We start from the raw sequence: 18,782 nt of genomic DNA on the forward strand, positions 1-18,782 counted from the left end.
CCTAGGCGCAGATGGGAAGACAATATTAAGATGGCTCTCGTAAAAATAGGAATACAAAGTAGAAACTGGATCCAGGATAGAAGTCAGTGGAGAGCTTTTGTGAACGCAGCATTGAACCTCCGGGTTGCATAGGCTACAGAGGTAGTTAGCTTACGAAGCATGAGTAGATGCCTAGGCTGATACTACAAATAGATTAAATACACATTTACTGAAAAGATGGGTTCTACTGACATTGGAGAGTCTATACTCTTCTCGTGCTAGGGCCTAGGGGAGAGGAGGAGATAAGATTTCATATCAGGTTACGTCACACACAGTTGCACGCCTTCATTTTCATTAAAAATGGAAAAGCCAAGAGAAACAAACTTCATTTCACTTTCCTTTGTGGCAGTCGGACACAAATCATCACACTTATCTGCAAAAAGCACTTTTCAAATCGGATTATTAGAAGAGTCTCTAGTTCCTATGTTGGGGGGGACATTTCTCCCCATTTTCCCGGAATTTGTGCCCGTGCCTACAGCTGAGACAACTTTCCAGCATGAGGAGAGAGGCATATCCTCCTCTGGCATTTATTACAATTTGTGCCCAAGTAGCGGAAGTGGAATTAATACATATTGATGAGACTATTAAACGCACTACAGCACGAAGTTCAGTTTGAAATACTACAGAATGCGATTCTTTTTTAAAAAATGGAAAAGCCAAGAGAAATCAATTTCATCTTACATTCCTTTGTGGAAGTCGGACACAAATCATCACACTTTCCCAAAAATAACTTTTTGTCAGATTATTGGGGGGACAGTCCCCCTCAGTTCGAAGATTGGAGGGGACATGTCCTCCTCGTCCCCCCTGGGATTTGCGCCAGTGGTAGGGCGTAATTGAAATTGAAAACAGAAAATTATACAACAGGAGATAATATTAAAACTCCGTTAGAAGAGAAAATGCAATTATATCAATTTATTAAGTTATTGTGATATTAATGATGTTCTGTGTTCATTTGTTTTGAGTTTAATGTCTCTTGTTTTGTTTAATGTCTCTTGTTTGATGTTTGTTTTGAGTCTCTTTCAACAGCGACTCTAATGAGACCTCTCTCGTCCCAAAGGCGAGAACATTTACCACTTTTTCCAGAGGATCAAAAACAGAGGTGCCTGGCAAAACTTCCTCTTACTCTAGATGTGTGTAAATTTTCACGATAATAAGATATGATAAGATCGGAATGCAAATACTTCGTGGCAAACAACTCGAAAATCGAGTCGTGGCAAACAACACCGTTGCAAACAACATGCCACCCAAATTGCTGTAAACGGCATTATGATTATTACATCTTTTGAAAATAATCTACGTAATTGATGTGATACTTATCTCAGCTCTTTTTCGAAACAAAGCCCTTTGCAAGAAGTCAAGTTTTGAATTCCTTGTAGCTTTTTTCTTCTGTTTGATAGAAATACATCATATGCTGACCATAGTATTCGATACTAATTTGCTTTCGATGTGCGATGCACCATCCGTCTCACTTGCGTCCTTACTGTTGTAGAGGCCTCCCAAATTGGGAAGTTTCTGGATTTTTGTGATACTATAGTATCCTTAGTTTGAAACACTGAACAATAAAAGTGGTATTGTTTGTTTTCGATTTGTATGTAGACTTAAAATTTGTAATAACTTAACGTAGTGCTATTTAAAAAAAATACAACTATGTGTTGAGTGTTGGCAACACTTTTCATCCGATGATATTAACCAATACCTGGCTAGGTGTCACCCTTCCTACAGTTTCTTCATGCAAGGTTTCTCTTCCCTCCCTCTTCTCGTTTTTCTGTTATCAAGGTTGGACATTATAAATGACGTACCCTCTCTCTCTCTCTCTCTCTCTCTCTCTCTCTCTCTCTCTCTCTATATATATATATATATATATATATATATATATATATATATATATATATATATAATGTGCGAAATGGTGTCTAGTAGTAAACCGGAAGAAGACCCGCACGCTGAGAATTAGTCGACGATGTATGGAACCGCCCGGGTTAGCCACTTATGTCCTACCCGTACCTCCTAGTGGTGCAGACTGGTAACTTCCTGTCTACGGTGAAACTTACAGGTTTCCGTAATGATAGGAAGGCGAACAGGGAAGGCTATCACCAACATGCCTGACCGGCACGGTGATTTTTGCCAAATACCTCCAACTTCTTTAAACAATCATCATAGGACACAGTAAGCCAAGACCCTCATTCTCTGGAAGCAGAAGTATGTCTGGGCAAGGCAACGTTCAGAATCACATGCAGGCAGAGGGTGCTAAGAATCCCCGGAGTTACGGACTAGGTTACCATTTAAAACTGACAATGGCTACATACAATTCAAGATCCCTGGCTTCAGAAACAAGATTCCAGGAGCTGGAAGAAGAGCTACAGAAAATCAACTGGGAGATCGTCGGATTGAGCGAAGTAAGAAGAAAGGGAGAAGAATTAAGCGAATTGAAGAATGGACACTTATTCTAATACAGAGGATCAGAATGTGGCAAGATCGGCGGAGTGGGATTTCTTATCAACGAAAAATTGAAAAACAAGGTCCTTGAGGTAGATAGTATATCTAGTCGAGTAGCAAGGCTTGTACTCAAACTCTCCCAGAGATATACACTACAAGTGATTCAAGTGTATGCGCCTACCACAAGCCATTCAGAAGAGGAAGTGTATATCCAGTGGTACTTGTAGAAACCGGAACTTGAATAAAATGGAAATCTGTCTATAATTGAAACTCCTCAGAGTCCTTATCGCTGTTATTCCTTAGAGTAAAATTCGGAGCCATTGCCTACCGTTTTATACTAGCTAAAATGCTAGTCATTCGCACAGGATGACGAAGATTGTGAAAATATTTAAATCCCCCAACTTCCCATACAATGCTCATTTCAACGTTTGATTACCCGGTTTATCTCGACTGAATCTATTCTTTGTTCATGTTATACTCACCGTGACTTTTTATTTTTAACTTCTCCTCACTAATATCAGTCATTTTCGATTATTTGCATATGTCATCCCTCTGTGGCTCTCTTGGGGATGATAGGTGTGGAATACGCGACAAAACGTACTAGCGACAAAACGTACCACCGACAAAACGTACCACTTACCCTGAGGGCTCCTTGTGAAGGGTTTTCTAAAAACACTTTAAATAATGACAAGCGACAAAACGTACCACTTGCCTGGAGGGCTACTTGCGAAGAGTCTTCCAATCAACCATCAAATCAAATAATGTCAGGCGACAAAACGTACCACTTGATAGGACGGTATATAAGTATATATATATCGGCCAAAATAAGGTTAAAAGTTGAACAGATTGGTGCTGAGAAAAGTACCGATGCAAAACCAAGATTAAGACTAAGGCTAAGACTAAGACCATGCCTGCAAGATTCTCGCAACACCAAGACCATACCTGCAAGATTCTTGCCAGACCAAGACCAGCAAGAATCTTGCATATGTAATATTTGAATATTTGCTGATTTCCATCACACTTTATCCAGACTTTGGACCAGAGACGGATAGGCATTATTAGAGGGGTGCGGGCGCTTTCTTCCATAAGGGCCACCAGCATCTCAATGTCACAAATCAATTGCACAGTTTTCTTTCTACAGTAAGTCAATAGTATTAACAATTGACAATTAAAACCTGATATTCTTTCATCAGTATATTATTCTGAATTGTTCAAAAATATTATATGAAGTTCAAGGAGAACCTATACTATATTACAAAATTAGCAGAGGTTTTAGTGTACTAGTTTTTGATGCTACTGTGTCTATCACTTTTGCATTCGAAATACTTTTTAATAAATCTTTTTCAATAGACATCAACATAAATGTTTTCAAATGTTCCTGAGACATGGTACTCGTTAGCCTATTTTTAATGTATTTCAGTTAATTTGAATTTTCAAAAATTTCTTTCACATGTTACCTGAGTTACGGGCAAAGTCAATAAAAATTTGTATGCTGGAAACCTGGATAAGTATTACTGCACAAATTACAATTCTGCAAAATTAAAAAGGCAGCATATTAGACAATTTTGCAACACGTTTTGCATTCGCTTTCCTTGTAAACAAGTGTATTTTCTCCTAATTCTGAGTCACTTGCACCATCAGCACATTCATTTTACCTCGGTTGTGCTCGTCATCAAGACTGCCTTTCAAGGATATCCACGTCCTTCAAAAACCCAAGAGAATACATTTATAGTATCCTTGGAAACCTCTTAACTGAAGTTTTTCAGAAAATATGTAAGTTTATCGAAAGGCACGTCTGGAAGTTCTGTTACTTGGTTGAAGTGGCTAGGGTCCAAATAATCCATAAAGTATATTGCTTCTTGAATCTTGAAGAAATACTCAAAACTACCATGTCCAATATTGTGTTGAATGCTTCGATGCAGTACCTGGTCATTGGATAGAAGCAGCTTCATCTTCATATTCACAGGAAAAATCTTTGTCCATCTCTGAAGGCGAATTGTCGATAGGTCAATAGAAAAAAGAAATCACATTCTAAGTCTTCAAATTTATTATTGGCCCATTCTGCAAAGCTTAATGCTGCATTCTTAACGGATTCAAAATCATCTCTCTACTCTTTCAGTTGGAACAGAGTAGTCTGCACCATCCGATAGGACTACACTAGCAGCACGCTCTATTTGGAGATAGTTTGACAGAGAGGTCGTCACTTGAAATATCTTAAGGAACATTTCTGCTGTCCGAATTGTTTTGAACTTGAGAAGATCTTTTATATATCCTTTCGCTTTACACCAAGCTTTTGGTTTGATATTTTCTGTAGAAGCAATTTTCTTAATTGTTATGGCCAACTCTATATACAAAGCACTTTTTGGATTAGGAAAATGACCAAACTTTTTCTGAAAAACAGTGTGTTTTCTACCATCTTGTTTCCGCAATAAATGTAAGACGCCTTTGTTAACATTTGACCTTCCAAATTTACATTCACTGATAAGACTCATGTATAAATATCGCACAGTCATTCAGCAGAACAATGACACAGAATCAATGCAATTTTTTGTCAGATCACATATGCCATGATTGAGTATATAAGCGTAACGCCACACGTGTAACTGAGTTTCTTAGTAGTCAAGCAGTTAGCGTATGCGCCTTTTCGTGGGAGACCTGGGTTCGATTTCCGGCGGGAGCTCATGTGCTTCGGATTTTCCGTAAATCAGTATGTCCTTTCTCATATAGCCTCGCTGCTAAAAGGGCCGTTAAACTCAAAATCAACTGAATCACACGTGTAACTGATCATAGGTGAATTTAAAAAATCCGAATATTGTCCTTGCATGTTACTTGAGCCATCGGTTGAATTTCAAATACACTTCTTAATATCAAGGTTCAACTTCTGCAGAATTTCCAGCAGTAAACCGCAAAGACACTGGCCTGTGGTAGTTATGCATTTTACAATGATAACAATACTTTGTTTAACAACCATTTTAACAACATACCGTAAAACAACAGAGCACTGGCCTGAAACTACTATATCTTGAGTAGTGTCTAATAGAACAGAAAATATTGAAGCTTGAGAGACTTCTTTCGAAATATCTTCTCTGATAAGTATGCTGATAGCATTCAAAACATAATTCACCGTGTTTAGTAAAAGTTATGCGACCACTATCCTGCTTACTTCCTCGTATATGACTCTTCTCGGTGACCTTATCTAAATTACTTTTAAGCGGAAGATCAAATTTGCTTAAGAAAGGAATAATATCCAAAAAGTTTCCATGATCTATAGCTGTCTCTTTCAGTTTATAGGCTGCTACATTTCCTCTGTAAATGATCCCCCTTTTACCAATGAGTTTCTGCACTTTGACAACTCAATACATTACCTGTCTGTTCTTCTCAACCTTATACTGCCGTTTTTTCACCTGCTCATGAGGAAGTAGTTTCTTAACATGAAGTAGTATGTTTTGTCGCGGATTAAATATCCGAAATGTTTTAATTAGTCCATGACAGGTTGTAATTATATAAGTGGTACGTTTTGTCGTGGAATAAATATCAGAAATGCTTTAATTAATCCATGATAGGTTGTCACTTATGACAGGTCGTCAAAAGTGGTACGTTTTGTCGCTGGTACGTTTTGTCGGGACACCGATAGGTGTATCTCACCCCTACAACATTTTTTCCTGGTTATAAATAATATGTGTATGAAGTATCGTTAAAATTGCTCCGGGCGTTCCAGAGTTATGCTAGACAATATATAGATACATACATACACTATTTTTTACACATCATCCTTCTGTGACCCTCCTAGGGATGAAAGGGGTATCTTTCGCCCATAGTGTTTGTTTCGAAGTAATACGTGTACCAAGTTGGATTGAAATTGCTCAAGGCGTTCCAGAGTTATGCTAGAACATATACACACATACACATAAGGCCTACATACCTTTATACATACGTCTTTATATATATATATATATATATATATATATATATATATATATATATATATATATATATACAATACAGTACATCCACGTTTATAGAGACTATCTGAGACCAAAGACAATCTGGAAAATCGAAAATCCGAATAATCCTGATAATATGGATAATAAGCAAAACAAATCCTGAGTCAATTCACTTCAACGTCTTGTGAGTAAAGCTTTCTAGAACTCGATAAGAAGCATTTTATGTACAGTATTACCATAATTTACTGTGAAATCTATACACGAACTGTACATTTAATCAAAACAAAAAAGGAAACGTTTGTCGTATTTATGGTTACGTTCTTGCTATCATAGTTAAAAATTATTATCTATGGGGACATTAAATTTTAAAAAGTTTCTTCAAATCTGGTTTGGATTATCCGGAGATCCGGGTGAACGAGGACCGGATAAACGAGATTGTACTGTACATAGATTAAAAACATCAAACTTGTTAAGACGTTATATATATATATATATATATATATATATATATATATATATAATAGGATGTATGTATGTATGTATGTATTAGTGCATGTATGTATGTTCGAGCATAACTCTCGAACGTCTGGAGCAATTTCAACCAAACTTGGTACACGTATTACTTCGAAACAAACACTATGGGCGAAAGATACCCCTTTCATCCCTAGGAGGGTCACAGGAGGATGATATGTAAAAAATAATGTATGTAGGTGTCTGTATGTATCTATATATTGTCTAGCATAACTCTGGAACGCCCGGAGCAATTTTAACGAAACTTGGTACACATATTACTTATAACCAGGAAAAAATGTTGTAGGGGTGAGATACCCTATCATTCACAAGAGGGTCACAGGGGGATGACTTATGCAAATAATCGAAAATGACTGGTATTAGTGTCGAATCCTTAGTTTTTGGGGTCACGGAGATGAATGATGACAGGCCCGATAGCGTTTCAGTCCCAGTGGAGGTCAGATACCCTTACCATCCCTAAGGGGGTCACAGGGGGAATGACGTACAAATACTCGAAAATTAGCGATATTTGTTACGAATCCATGGTTTTCGGGGTTGTGGAGATGAATGGTGACTTCCGATGGCAATTCCGTCCAAATATGGCTAAGAAACCCCTATCAACCCTTCGGGGTCACATGGGGGATGACATGTATAGTCGGAATGAACCGTGTAATCAATTATTGAAATGTATATTGTTAGGGTAGTTGGGAGTTCAAATATTTTTATAAACTTGATCTCCCCGTTCGAAGGACGGGCATTTCAGCTAGTTTAACCAATAAAATACAAACCAGAGACATACACAAGCGATAAGTTCTGGTGGTCCGGACTCCCCTCTTCCCCAACAAAAAATTGTTTTCTGTAAATTTAGTCTAATTTTAGGGGCGATTTTACAAATTTTAAAATTCTTTATCCTCAAATTGAAATTGGATCCCCGCTCTAGAAAGAAATTGCTGCGTATGCGCCTGATACAAACAGTAGAGGGAAAGTGGGTTTGGATTGATTGTAACTACCGTTTTAAGAGTGATTCGTGCAATTAAATAGTGATATTCATTGGTGAAGTTCAATTAAGGTGACAATCATGTTCTCCCCTGCATCGATCGGCATCAGAGTAGATAAATTTCGAAATAAATTCCAGCGAAAAATTCTATGGGTACTGAACGCCAATCTAAAATCCTCTAAAAATCTTTGATCCTTGAAGCATCTATCGAATTAGTTAATTATTAGTGTTTAGCGTTTCTTTCCAGCACCGAGACTATATATAACTTGGACCTACAGTTTGAGATGGGATCCGAACCACCACAATGCGATTAAACTTAAAATTTCTCCCACTGGGAATCGAACCCGGGACTTCCTGCGTGGCAGACATCACCTAGGCACTAGACCTGTCTGAAATCCAGTGTCATGTGTAATTATAATCTGCGCTTATCCTAGACACTTTTGTCTGATTATCAAATGAAAACCGCCAGTTAAGTTATTTTAATTGTTAGCTCTTAATTAACATCTTTCTATGTACTATTCCTTATGTGTTTTCGTTTTCTTAATAGTATAATGTTTACAGCACCTGTATTTAAAAGCATGTCTTTAGATCGATCTATCCTGTTCAAACAACTTGAGTACGTTGGAAAATAACCACCCGTTCAAACAAATAGAAAGAGGAAACTGGAAAGCGACCGCTACTTTTTCTTCTTTTCTTTACGCACGTATTTTTACGCTAGGTGTAAGGGCCAAAATGCGGATAGACATTTCGGTCGGAAATTTACGGACGTAAAATACGCACGGGAAAACACGTTAGTATTTGCCTAGCTTTATTGTGCTAATGTATGTTGATGTGGAAGTGCTTTGTAAATTCGGTTTATTGTGTGAGATTCTGACAAATCAAGCTTGAAGTAATGTAAATTGTGGTCTAGAAAGGAAAAACGAAGTGCAAGAAAGAGAGAAGAGTAAAATGTTAAACGAGAAATTGTCAACTTCCAAAACATTTCAGATGGAACAACCACAGAATTGATGTTTTTGCGTGTGTTTGCGCTCAATAGAAAAGTATACTCTTCACCGTGGAGTATACTTAGCGCCCGCATATAATATTATACTTAGCGCCCAGAAAGTATTTGATGCTTATCAGTGTGCTAGGGTTGACCAAAGTGAGAACTAGTTTATATGTATAAATGTAATTTCGTACTTCTCTCCTTACCCCTCTCTTTTGACGCCTAAAGAACAAGGATTTTTCACTTGAAAGATCCTGCTATTCTTGCTGCACAATTGTCATGTCACTTGTAAAACCCCTTAGGCAAGTTGAAAGAAATGTGTTCTTTTCTTCCTCTTCTGTTCACAACCGTCTCAGCTCTAAAACTCTGAATTTTCATGTACATCTGTAATTACGTACAATTTAATTACGACTTAAGGGCATTACCATATCCCCAATGAGATTTTCATATATGGATGTGAATTCATGTGCCAGTATTATTTTAAAATTTATATAGTTTTAAATAATAATAATTACACACACCTTAATGCAAATACTACTGCCTGGAAAACAACAAGTATTTATGCACATTGCATAACTTCATTTCCTATCGTAAATACAGGGTGTCAAAAAATTCAACTGCTAAAATTTGCTGGGTAATTTTTTATATCAAATGAAAATAAAACGTTCTAATAAACATGTTATAAAACGACTCCTTTCAGTGTTATTAGCCGCCCTAAAAGCAATTAGTCACATTTTAAACCCTAGTTTGAAAATAATGGAACATATCGCAAGTAATTAAAGAAATTTGGCAAGAACTAGTTAATTCTTCTATCTAAATATCCACACAAGAATACACTTTTAACCCTAGGACTACCAGATGGGTCCATTGCACTCGTATGCATACTTTCTTTAATAATTACTAAGGCTCAGTAAGTATTGAGATTCTATGACATTTCCCTGGTTGTGTTCTTGTATTATATTATTTAAGTATTTTTTCATTTCATTGAGTCAAGGATAGCTTTTAAAATTTATAGCATTGGGTACCGATTAGGTCCATTAAACTCGAGCCTTAATGAAGAAATATGAGGATAGATTCAGTATAGATTGAGATTGTGGCTCGTAGCGGAGTTAACGTTCTGATAATCTTCTAACTGTCCCAATGAAGTCAGATATAACATATTGCAACTTTATGTGTTATGTAGTTCGATTGATTTAATTATTTGCAATTTTGCTTATTTTAGTAGCAGCTTTTCTTTATTCATTCACTTATATAAGTCCCTTGTCGGAAGCATAATAGTTGCTTTTGTCTATCAAACTGTATTAATTTTTCCACTGTATGCAGTTGCGTATCCAGGGGGTGTTTCCGGGGATCTGGACTCCCAAGCCCCAAAATTTGTAAAAGTTGTTAGAATAAAACCTAAATTTGCGCTTTCAGTCTCCACATTGACAAAAAAGAGTTTTCCGGAGTAGGACACTGACCCTCCGAATAGAAATCCTGGCTTTGCCACTGATTGTATGTAAAGTTTTGTTTATTGTTAGTGTGTTTTGATCATTTGTGGTGGTACACTAACAGATCACTAACAATACACGTCACTATTGATGGTAGAGGAGAGATATTTTTGGTAAATCAATAAACGATGAAGAAATTGATTCCCGACAGACGATAAGATATTAACAGACTTCTATGCAAATGTAACTGAAGTTTCTTGTTCAGGTACCGCTATTGAAATGAGACGTTGAGTAGTTTTCTTATCCAGAGGATGGGTTAGAAGTTTGAAGCGTAGCACCTATAGCTAATGCAAAAAGCACGTGTTAATGCAAAAAGCAAAACTCCGAAGAAAAGCGATCCTACAAGGGCTGTCTTATGTTTTGATGACAACATCGGCGCTATTAGAATACCTGATGACGAACTGTTCCTAATTCGTGAAGTTGCAGATTCTTCACACACACTGCAATATAATTTTATTCTTACATATAATATGACTGTAGACGAACGACTTTTCATTTATTGGGTGTGCTCTCTCTTTTGACAATATATACCCAGTAAGATCAGCTATTTTACAATTGCAAAACACAATGCACAACTATCCTGAAGTGGTCACTTCTAGAGCGGAGGAAAAAACTCAAAGTTATCCTATATTAAAGCACAACAAAATCAGACGTTCACACTAACAATCATATGCCTCGCTGTTACACCACAAAACAATGAATAAAATGGCCTATGACAGTATTTTACATAACTGATGTAAATGTACTCAACACTTATGGTATTGTGTCATCAAATCGTAATTTCAAACGAAAAACAAACGTTAAAAAGTTTGAAATACCGTAAATTCTTCATTTCGTCTGGTTAGCAGTTCGCCAACGTTGAGAAGATATCACAGAGAATAGAAGCTTCCCAGCATACTGAAGAGGAACAGCCTAAGAAAGTCTCTTCAGAAAGAGGGAGCACAAAACAAGAACTTTCTGCCGCAAATGCAAGCTACATGAATGTACTGACATGTAACATTTTTCAAGTGTAACACTGCGATTTTGATAAAATTTGGCAGGTAGATATTACACATGAAATAAACGAATACATGTTTCTTCTTTTCGGGGGAAAACTGTTTTAAGGGGTAAAAGTCCCCACCCAAAATTTGGAGAAATTTGAGGCCCGAGAGACAAGAAGAAGTTATCGAAAGTGAATGAAATTGTGCGCAGATGTATTCGTCTATTTCATGTGTAGTATCTAACTGCTAAATTTTATCAAAATCGGAGTGTTACACTTGGGAAGTGTTACATGTGAGAACAGCAGAATTGTATGAGAAGAGTCTTTGGGAAATTATACTGTAACTCGTTACATTCCAATAAAACAATTACCTGTGACTAATCAATTTTTAAAATTTGTTACGCAGAAATAAGATTCCTTCTTGCAAATTTCAATATTATATTTCTGAACAGTATTTTACTTCATTGTAAAACCTTCCTTTTGCGAAAAAAGAAAAGGGTTGTATTTAGTTTTACTTCCCTTGGTTTTACCGGATAGACTAAGGAAGACATGAATTTACTGATTATAGTGGAATCCGAACCACTTTGGTCATTCAATGCTCTCCCACCAGGAATCGAACCTTGAAGCTCATACGCCAAAGGCTTGCGTGCTTGCCACTAGACCAGCGGGTAGGGATAAAACAAACAAATATTGGAATGTGTAAATTAAATTCACAACCAGACGTGGCTAGTGAGAGAAGTCGTAAGCCAAAGCGTTCCAGACAAGTCACACGAACACGAAGTACATACTGCAGCAGTTGGGATTGGCGAATGTTTACAGGGAGAATGGGAAAGTCCGATTTCTATGGAATGGTGGACGGATGGGAAAGTCCGATTTCTATGGAATGGTGGACGGATTTGTTTTCCTTCTCTCTGACAAGGGTCAGAAGGGATGGATTGCTTACAGCAAATCGTACCAGAAGGAACTGAAGAATTCCTAATTTATTTTGATCAACATTACGTATCAGATAGTCTCTGGAGTATGCGACTTTCATCTTATGGTGATCTTACGATTCAATTTCTTTGCTAGCCTCTTTTGTTTCCTCGCAACTTACCCGTTCATATACCAACATTACAGAAAGAGACACGAACGAGTAAATTGACAGAAGCTTCGAATTTGAAATTCCAAAAGGCTGAACCTGTCCTCCTTCCTTGTGGATAGACATTGCAAAAGGATGAGGCCATGGTTTCAACTGCATCAAACAGGAGTAGCGAGATGAATTACCAAAGAAGAGGGTAAAATGGAAGACGACTGGCCTTCAAAGACTAAAATCAACTCAACTCAATTTATTCCGCTATGAGTATTTCAAGTTTGAAGTTACTGACGAAGTGCCTGTGGTGCATCATCATGTAAGTAGCCCACTATGAGATAGATACACTTTACACAAAAGCTCTTTCAATTTTCAAATTTAAAAGTAGTAGAAGAAATAATAAAGAAAAAGGACTTGAACCATATAAATATTGTTACTTGACTATTTCAACAAAAACGAAGTTGCAATTGTGCTGACGACCTTTACGGGGATGGAGATTTCACAAGTTTGGTTGGACCTCGCATAGAATTTTGTCCATATTACAATTAACTTTTGTCCTTTTGACCTGATTTACAGCCGTGAATTTTAAAATCGAAAGTTATAACAGAAAAAATTCTTTTACAACTATAAATTTTGGTATTTATTTTTTATACGATCTTGTACTTGGTGAGAAATTCTAGTTTGTAATTGTGAAAGTTGTGAATATTTGAAAGAATGTGAAGAAATATTTTCATAGCCTTGTAAAATATAAAGTAAATATTTTAAGTAAACACTTTTGTAATTTTCTTTAAAAAGATTCTAAAGTGACGGCTTATATTTTGATGTCCCTATTCAAATTACCCGTTCCGAAAACAGGTTCGTATTCATTTTAACCAATTTGAAAATACTTATTACCAAGACTTTTTAATTAACTTGATTGTTGTTACCTACGATTACAACTAGCTATCATGTTCGAAAAAGTGTATGTGTCACCTTACGAAAAGACAAGGAAACTGCTAGTTCACTACTGCCAGGACAATGAATGAAAGCTGTCACTGATTATTGGCAACGAAAGATACAGTTGTTAGTGCAACATATTTTTTTTTATATAAACTAAACTTGTATTCGAGCATCTCATTTTATTTGGTTCGATGTGATTTATCGATTTATACATATATAATGTGTTTGACAATGTTATTTTTAAAGGAAGAAAATCAATCAACAGTGTGGACTATATCTCATTAACTGAGTAATGTAGTCTTAGAATTGGTGTAATAAAGATCTTAATGACAGCGACGACGACTTCTGTATAATTTTGGGGAGGCATTGAAATATGTGTATTTCCTTGTCACAAATTCGAATAAAGATATCTACATTCAGGGAGGCCAATCTCCAAGATCAGTGTGCATGGTTAATGACGATGTAATTCAATTTCACTTTTATATCAGTAAGTAGCTGTAACAGAGCATCAATGTTCATATCTACGAATACGATATTTTACTGCGTGTTCTAGAAAAGTTTACATGGGTTTTTACACGCATGTATAACATTTTGTTTACCTCAATATTATCAATGGAATGATATATGTCTCGTCATTGGAAGACTGTTAGAACTACGCGTTTCATTCTTGGAAATATGTGTGTCAGTGTGAAGAGGAAATCAAGTAACAAAAGGTACAATCCGATTGTTAACAGTTAATATTTTTCACTTTAGAAATCTGTAATCAGGATCACAAAATTATTACAAAATCACTAAGCATACAAGTTACAAAACACCAGTTACTAATGTGTATTTACTAATAGATGCGAAGTGAACTCAATTATACTAATTTTCCTTTTATATGAACTAATCTTGGATCATATTCAATCCACTTTAAACGTATTAACTACATAAAGAGAAACTTACTCTGAAAATTATTTGTTGGCTATCGAATAATTACAACAAACATTAGTCTTTTCGGGTTCGATTCCTAGTAAGAGGGCATTAAAATTCAAACGCGTTACTTCACGTCTCATATAACCTATGTACAGCAATGGGATACTAAACTCCAACAACCAACATCAGTAAACATTCATTTTGAAACATAATTGCGAATTAATTAAAGTAGAACACATCAAAATTAAAATACCCTTTTCCGCTTTCTATCATAAATAATTCTTCTTCTTTTTCGTAATATTGTGGGATGATGATTGAAGAATACATCTAAAATAAAATGATAGTTCGGTGACTTATCCTTTGGCAGATTTGTCCATTGGCAGATTTGGTAATTGGCGGATTTGGTAATTGGCGGATTTGTCAATTGGCAGATTTGTCCATTGGCAGATCTGTCCATTCTCACGATTGGCGCATTTGGTCATTTTCGCGATTGGCGCATTTGGTAATTGGCAGATTTGTCAATTGGCAGATTTGTCAATTGGCTGATTTGTCCATTTTCACAATTGGCGCATTTGGTCATTTTCGCGTTTGGCGCATTTGGTAATTGGCAGATTTGGTAATTGGCAGATTTGTCCTTTTTCACAATTGGCGTATTTGGTCATTTTCGCGTTTGGCACATTTGGTAATTGGCAGATTTGGTAATTGGCAGATTTGGTAATTGGCAGATTTGTCAATTGGCAGATTTGTCCATTGGCGGATTTGTCCATTGGCAGATTTGTCCATTTTCACGATTGGCGCATTTGGTAATTGGCAGATTTGTCCTAGGCCCACCTCACTCATATGTACTTGAACGCAGTCGTTCGTATACTCTCGCCCCGGGCGCTGATTTCCCACGGCACGGCACTGGCAACAACAACTATGTGAACTGGAACATTGTCATAGAGTATGCAACGCTCAACGCACAGCCACTGCCTTGAGTGAACTGACCCAGTTAGACAATTGAAAATGAAGCATTATTTCTTCCATAGATGGCACTATAGACCATGAACGACTATATTATCAACGGCGCGATATAGTAGTGCCATGCTTGAAACTCTTCATAATACCCTCCTATGACGCTCAGATATACACTGGATAAAATGGGCTTCAGTTCTGCTTTACACTGGATAAAACGGCAAACTACGGTTTAGCCCCTCCCTTGATCATATCCTGGATCCGCCACTGCCCTCGTATATGATAGCTGAATTAGCTTGAAGGTAGCCTTGTTACAACGCAGATCATTGTACCTTGAGATGCGGGCATGTAATGATTTCCAACTAGCACAAGCTTTTATTACTCATAAAGTGACCACAATTCCACAAAACTAATCTGACCAATGTACTTTGTTATTATTATATTGTTACACACAGCTACTACGCAACATGAAACCTTAAACCCATTTCAACAACAAAATGTCCTTGGCTTAAAGGTCCTAAGTTGTATACGATAGCGTGAGAATGGTGTATTTACTATATTATTGTCTATTTGAGGATTGCATGCAATGTAACTTGAATCTTTGCCGCCATTTAGGACAATTGAAAACTATGGTACCCACATAAATGGAACCGCAACCGAAAGATGCGTTGACAAGGAATATGCGGGAGGGGAAAGTAAGCCTTTCACACGCTACCACTATTATAAACATTTCCCTTGACACGTTGCACTTTTTAATTTTTTTTTATGTACTATATAGTATGACGTGAGTGCATGTGGTTTGTGGTTTATTTTTCTTACAAAAGCGGTTTTTTGTAGGTCTGCTGGATTCTTAAAAGATCATTCTCTCTGCCCATAATCTCTCAGATGGGTTTCTTACAATTTCGAAACAGTGGCTGTATACTGCAGAAATAACACATTTATCTTTTCGTTTTTTAAGAAAGAAGAAAAAGAACTCGTTCGCAAGCTAACATAAACTATATAAAATTATAGCTTTGTAATTACTCATTAAAACTACTGTAGTATGTTAAATTGTTTATTGTTGAAGAAGCATACATTTAAAGAAATGAGCGATCTACGTTTTTTCTTGTCATGATACAATACTAAGTTTATAAAAAATCGGTCCTGCAATTGAACTTTAATTCGAACTATTACAAAAGAATTTGAGCTCTATCCAAGCTCTATCCAGAGTAGAATTGGAAGCTGCGATAACATCACCACACCTAATTTTGCAGGTTTTCTCAGTGTGAATTTATGTCATTGCACGTATCAGTGGAAGACCATTACGCAATGTTTAACTTTGCCTCAGTGGGCTCAGCTAGCATCCCGATACGAAGTATAACAGTTCGTTGTAAGGTTGACCTACAGAGAGGGCGGCAAAGTGTGAATGGATCTCATGCCTCGCTTGGTAAATGCATAAACTATAAGGAACTCTCATTCGAAGCTAAAGGATACAGGGTCTATAACAAATATTAGGAGACGCGGTCGCCCCCTTAACATCCAGGACTGAGGAAAAAATGTGCAAATACTTCAGGAAATGTTCACTCTAAGTCCTCAGAAATTACAAAGACAGGCATCTCGCGAAAGTGGTTTCACCTGACACACATTTTGGACTGTTCTGAAGGCAGAGTTGAATTTTCGTCCACGGAAACCACTTTACTGCCAGAAATTATCACCAGAAGACTGTGATCATCGATTGGAATATGGGGAAATGATGCTTGCTTGGTATGAAGACTGGTTCAATCTTTTCGGTAGTATCGTGTGGTAAGATGAAGCCGTGCTTCATGTTTGGGGGGGGGGGGTGTTAACTGGCATAACTGTTACTATTGGACAGGAGCAGGTCCAAGGGATGTTGTTGGAAACACCCAACGTAGCGCTGGGAGATTTGCAGAAGCATGTAGCAAACATTCCGAACAGTTTACGAAAATTGTGGCTTTTATGTGGAATGTTAACAATGCCTAGCAATTCCACCATTGTAAGGATCAAAATGCTTCTTGTTTCATTAAAATTGGTTAAGTAAGGGGAAAAAAAGTTACAAGTAATTTTCAATAAGGAGTTAATTCCCGCTCACCCTGCGTAACAAAATTTGATTTTCACGAAATAAGAGCATTTGAATAAGTAAGAAGAAAAGATAAGTGAAACTTAAGCTATTACAATTCCAGCTTCTTTTAAAGAAAGCAGAAAACTGAATCCCCATGTAGATCAATGGTCTAAAAAATAGTGCAGGTATTCAGCACCTGAAATGGTTATCTTATTTTAACAACGTAAAAATGTAAATGTAACAAATGCCAACACTGAAGTTCAACATCAGGCCCTTATATTATCGTCCTTTCTCCTCCTTCTTCTTCTTCTTTTGTGTATGCGTCCAGACTTTTAAATTATAACTGATGTAGAATAACCAATAAGATGGCTTCGTACCCACTTTAACTGTCGATCGTCAAGAAGATATAAATTAGAAAAGAAAACTTGATTGTGGAATTTAAACTTTCCGCCAAATATACATTTCTTACCTGTAGCATATAAATTGCAGCCATTTTGATTCACTATGAATACATAAATGGAGCCAAATTACTATTTTATATGCTGTGAACGTTGTATGTTAAAACATTTTTACTTAGAAAATCTTATTAGTACAATTATCATGTTTGTGATATCTTTTTCTTTTTTCCTTGTAGATGGTTGATTTGCCAACACCTGCCCTGATCAAGGAGTCTTTCCACAGTTTCCACGAAAAGCGTATGCTTCGTATTTCTTTTGTTTCTTTGGAAGACGCCATCTGAATGGAATACAGTAACATTGACCAGATTGGTAAGATTTGATCGTTTGGCAATAATACAGAAAAACTAGCCTGGCATCTTTCATTTTACAGAAAAATGTTAAATAGTTCAGAAAGTGTTGTAGAACAAAAACCTAATTTGTATTATTATATCTGTATTTGTAACTAATAAATTATCAATTTTATCGTAACTCCATCTATGATTTCTCAATCAAATGGTTTTATCAACATTCGATCCCAGCTCCCGCCAAGTGAACTTTGTGGTGGACAAACACCGTGTGCGTGGGTTTTCTCGGGGTTCTCCCGTTTCCTCCCACTTTCTTCATTCCACCATCTCATTCATTACTCATCATCACCGTCTCCTTTAGCCTAACCGGCATAACCGTGGGACGTAAAACTTAAAGATTTCATTTCATTTTTTTTATCAACAGTGTTGCCGATAAGATCACAGAATTTCTCAAGACTCGTCAAAGCTACGAAGATATGCGTATGGGATGACAATAAACGTTAGGAAGATAAAAGCAATGGTGATTGGAACGAAGTGGTAGCTTTCAAATACAGAAGTAGAAAAAATAAAACAGTTTATTTTCGATACCTGGATATTATTAGTAAGGACATGAACTGAACATTAAGCAAGAGCAGAAAGCACTTAGGAGGAAGAAAAGTCTATTTTAAGGGTCATTGAATATCATCATCATCATCATACGTAATACACCATTATTGGTAGGTCA

The 18,782-nt window shown here is 36.7% G+C and overlaps 1 long non-coding RNA gene across 1 annotated transcript in view; it reads left to right on the forward strand.

Annotated features, from left to right (window-relative positions):
* The window catches only part of LOC145689937 (uncharacterized), a 175,008-nt gene extending 156,766 nt beyond the window's left edge, over positions 1–18,242 (forward strand). The window contains exon 2 of the long non-coding RNA XR_014132124.1: positions 17,951–18,242. This is a non-coding gene — a long non-coding RNA (uncharacterized LOC145689937). The remainder of the gene's footprint in view (positions 1–17,950) is intronic.
* Positions 18,243–18,782: the final 540 nt, after the last annotated feature.

This window comes from Thermobia domestica, chromosome 7, assembly GCF_964235325.1.
Source record: "Thermobia domestica chromosome 7, izTheDome1.hap1.1, whole genome shotgun sequence".
Classification (NCBI taxonomy): domain Eukaryota; kingdom Metazoa; phylum Arthropoda; class Insecta; order Zygentoma; family Lepismatidae; genus Thermobia; species Thermobia domestica.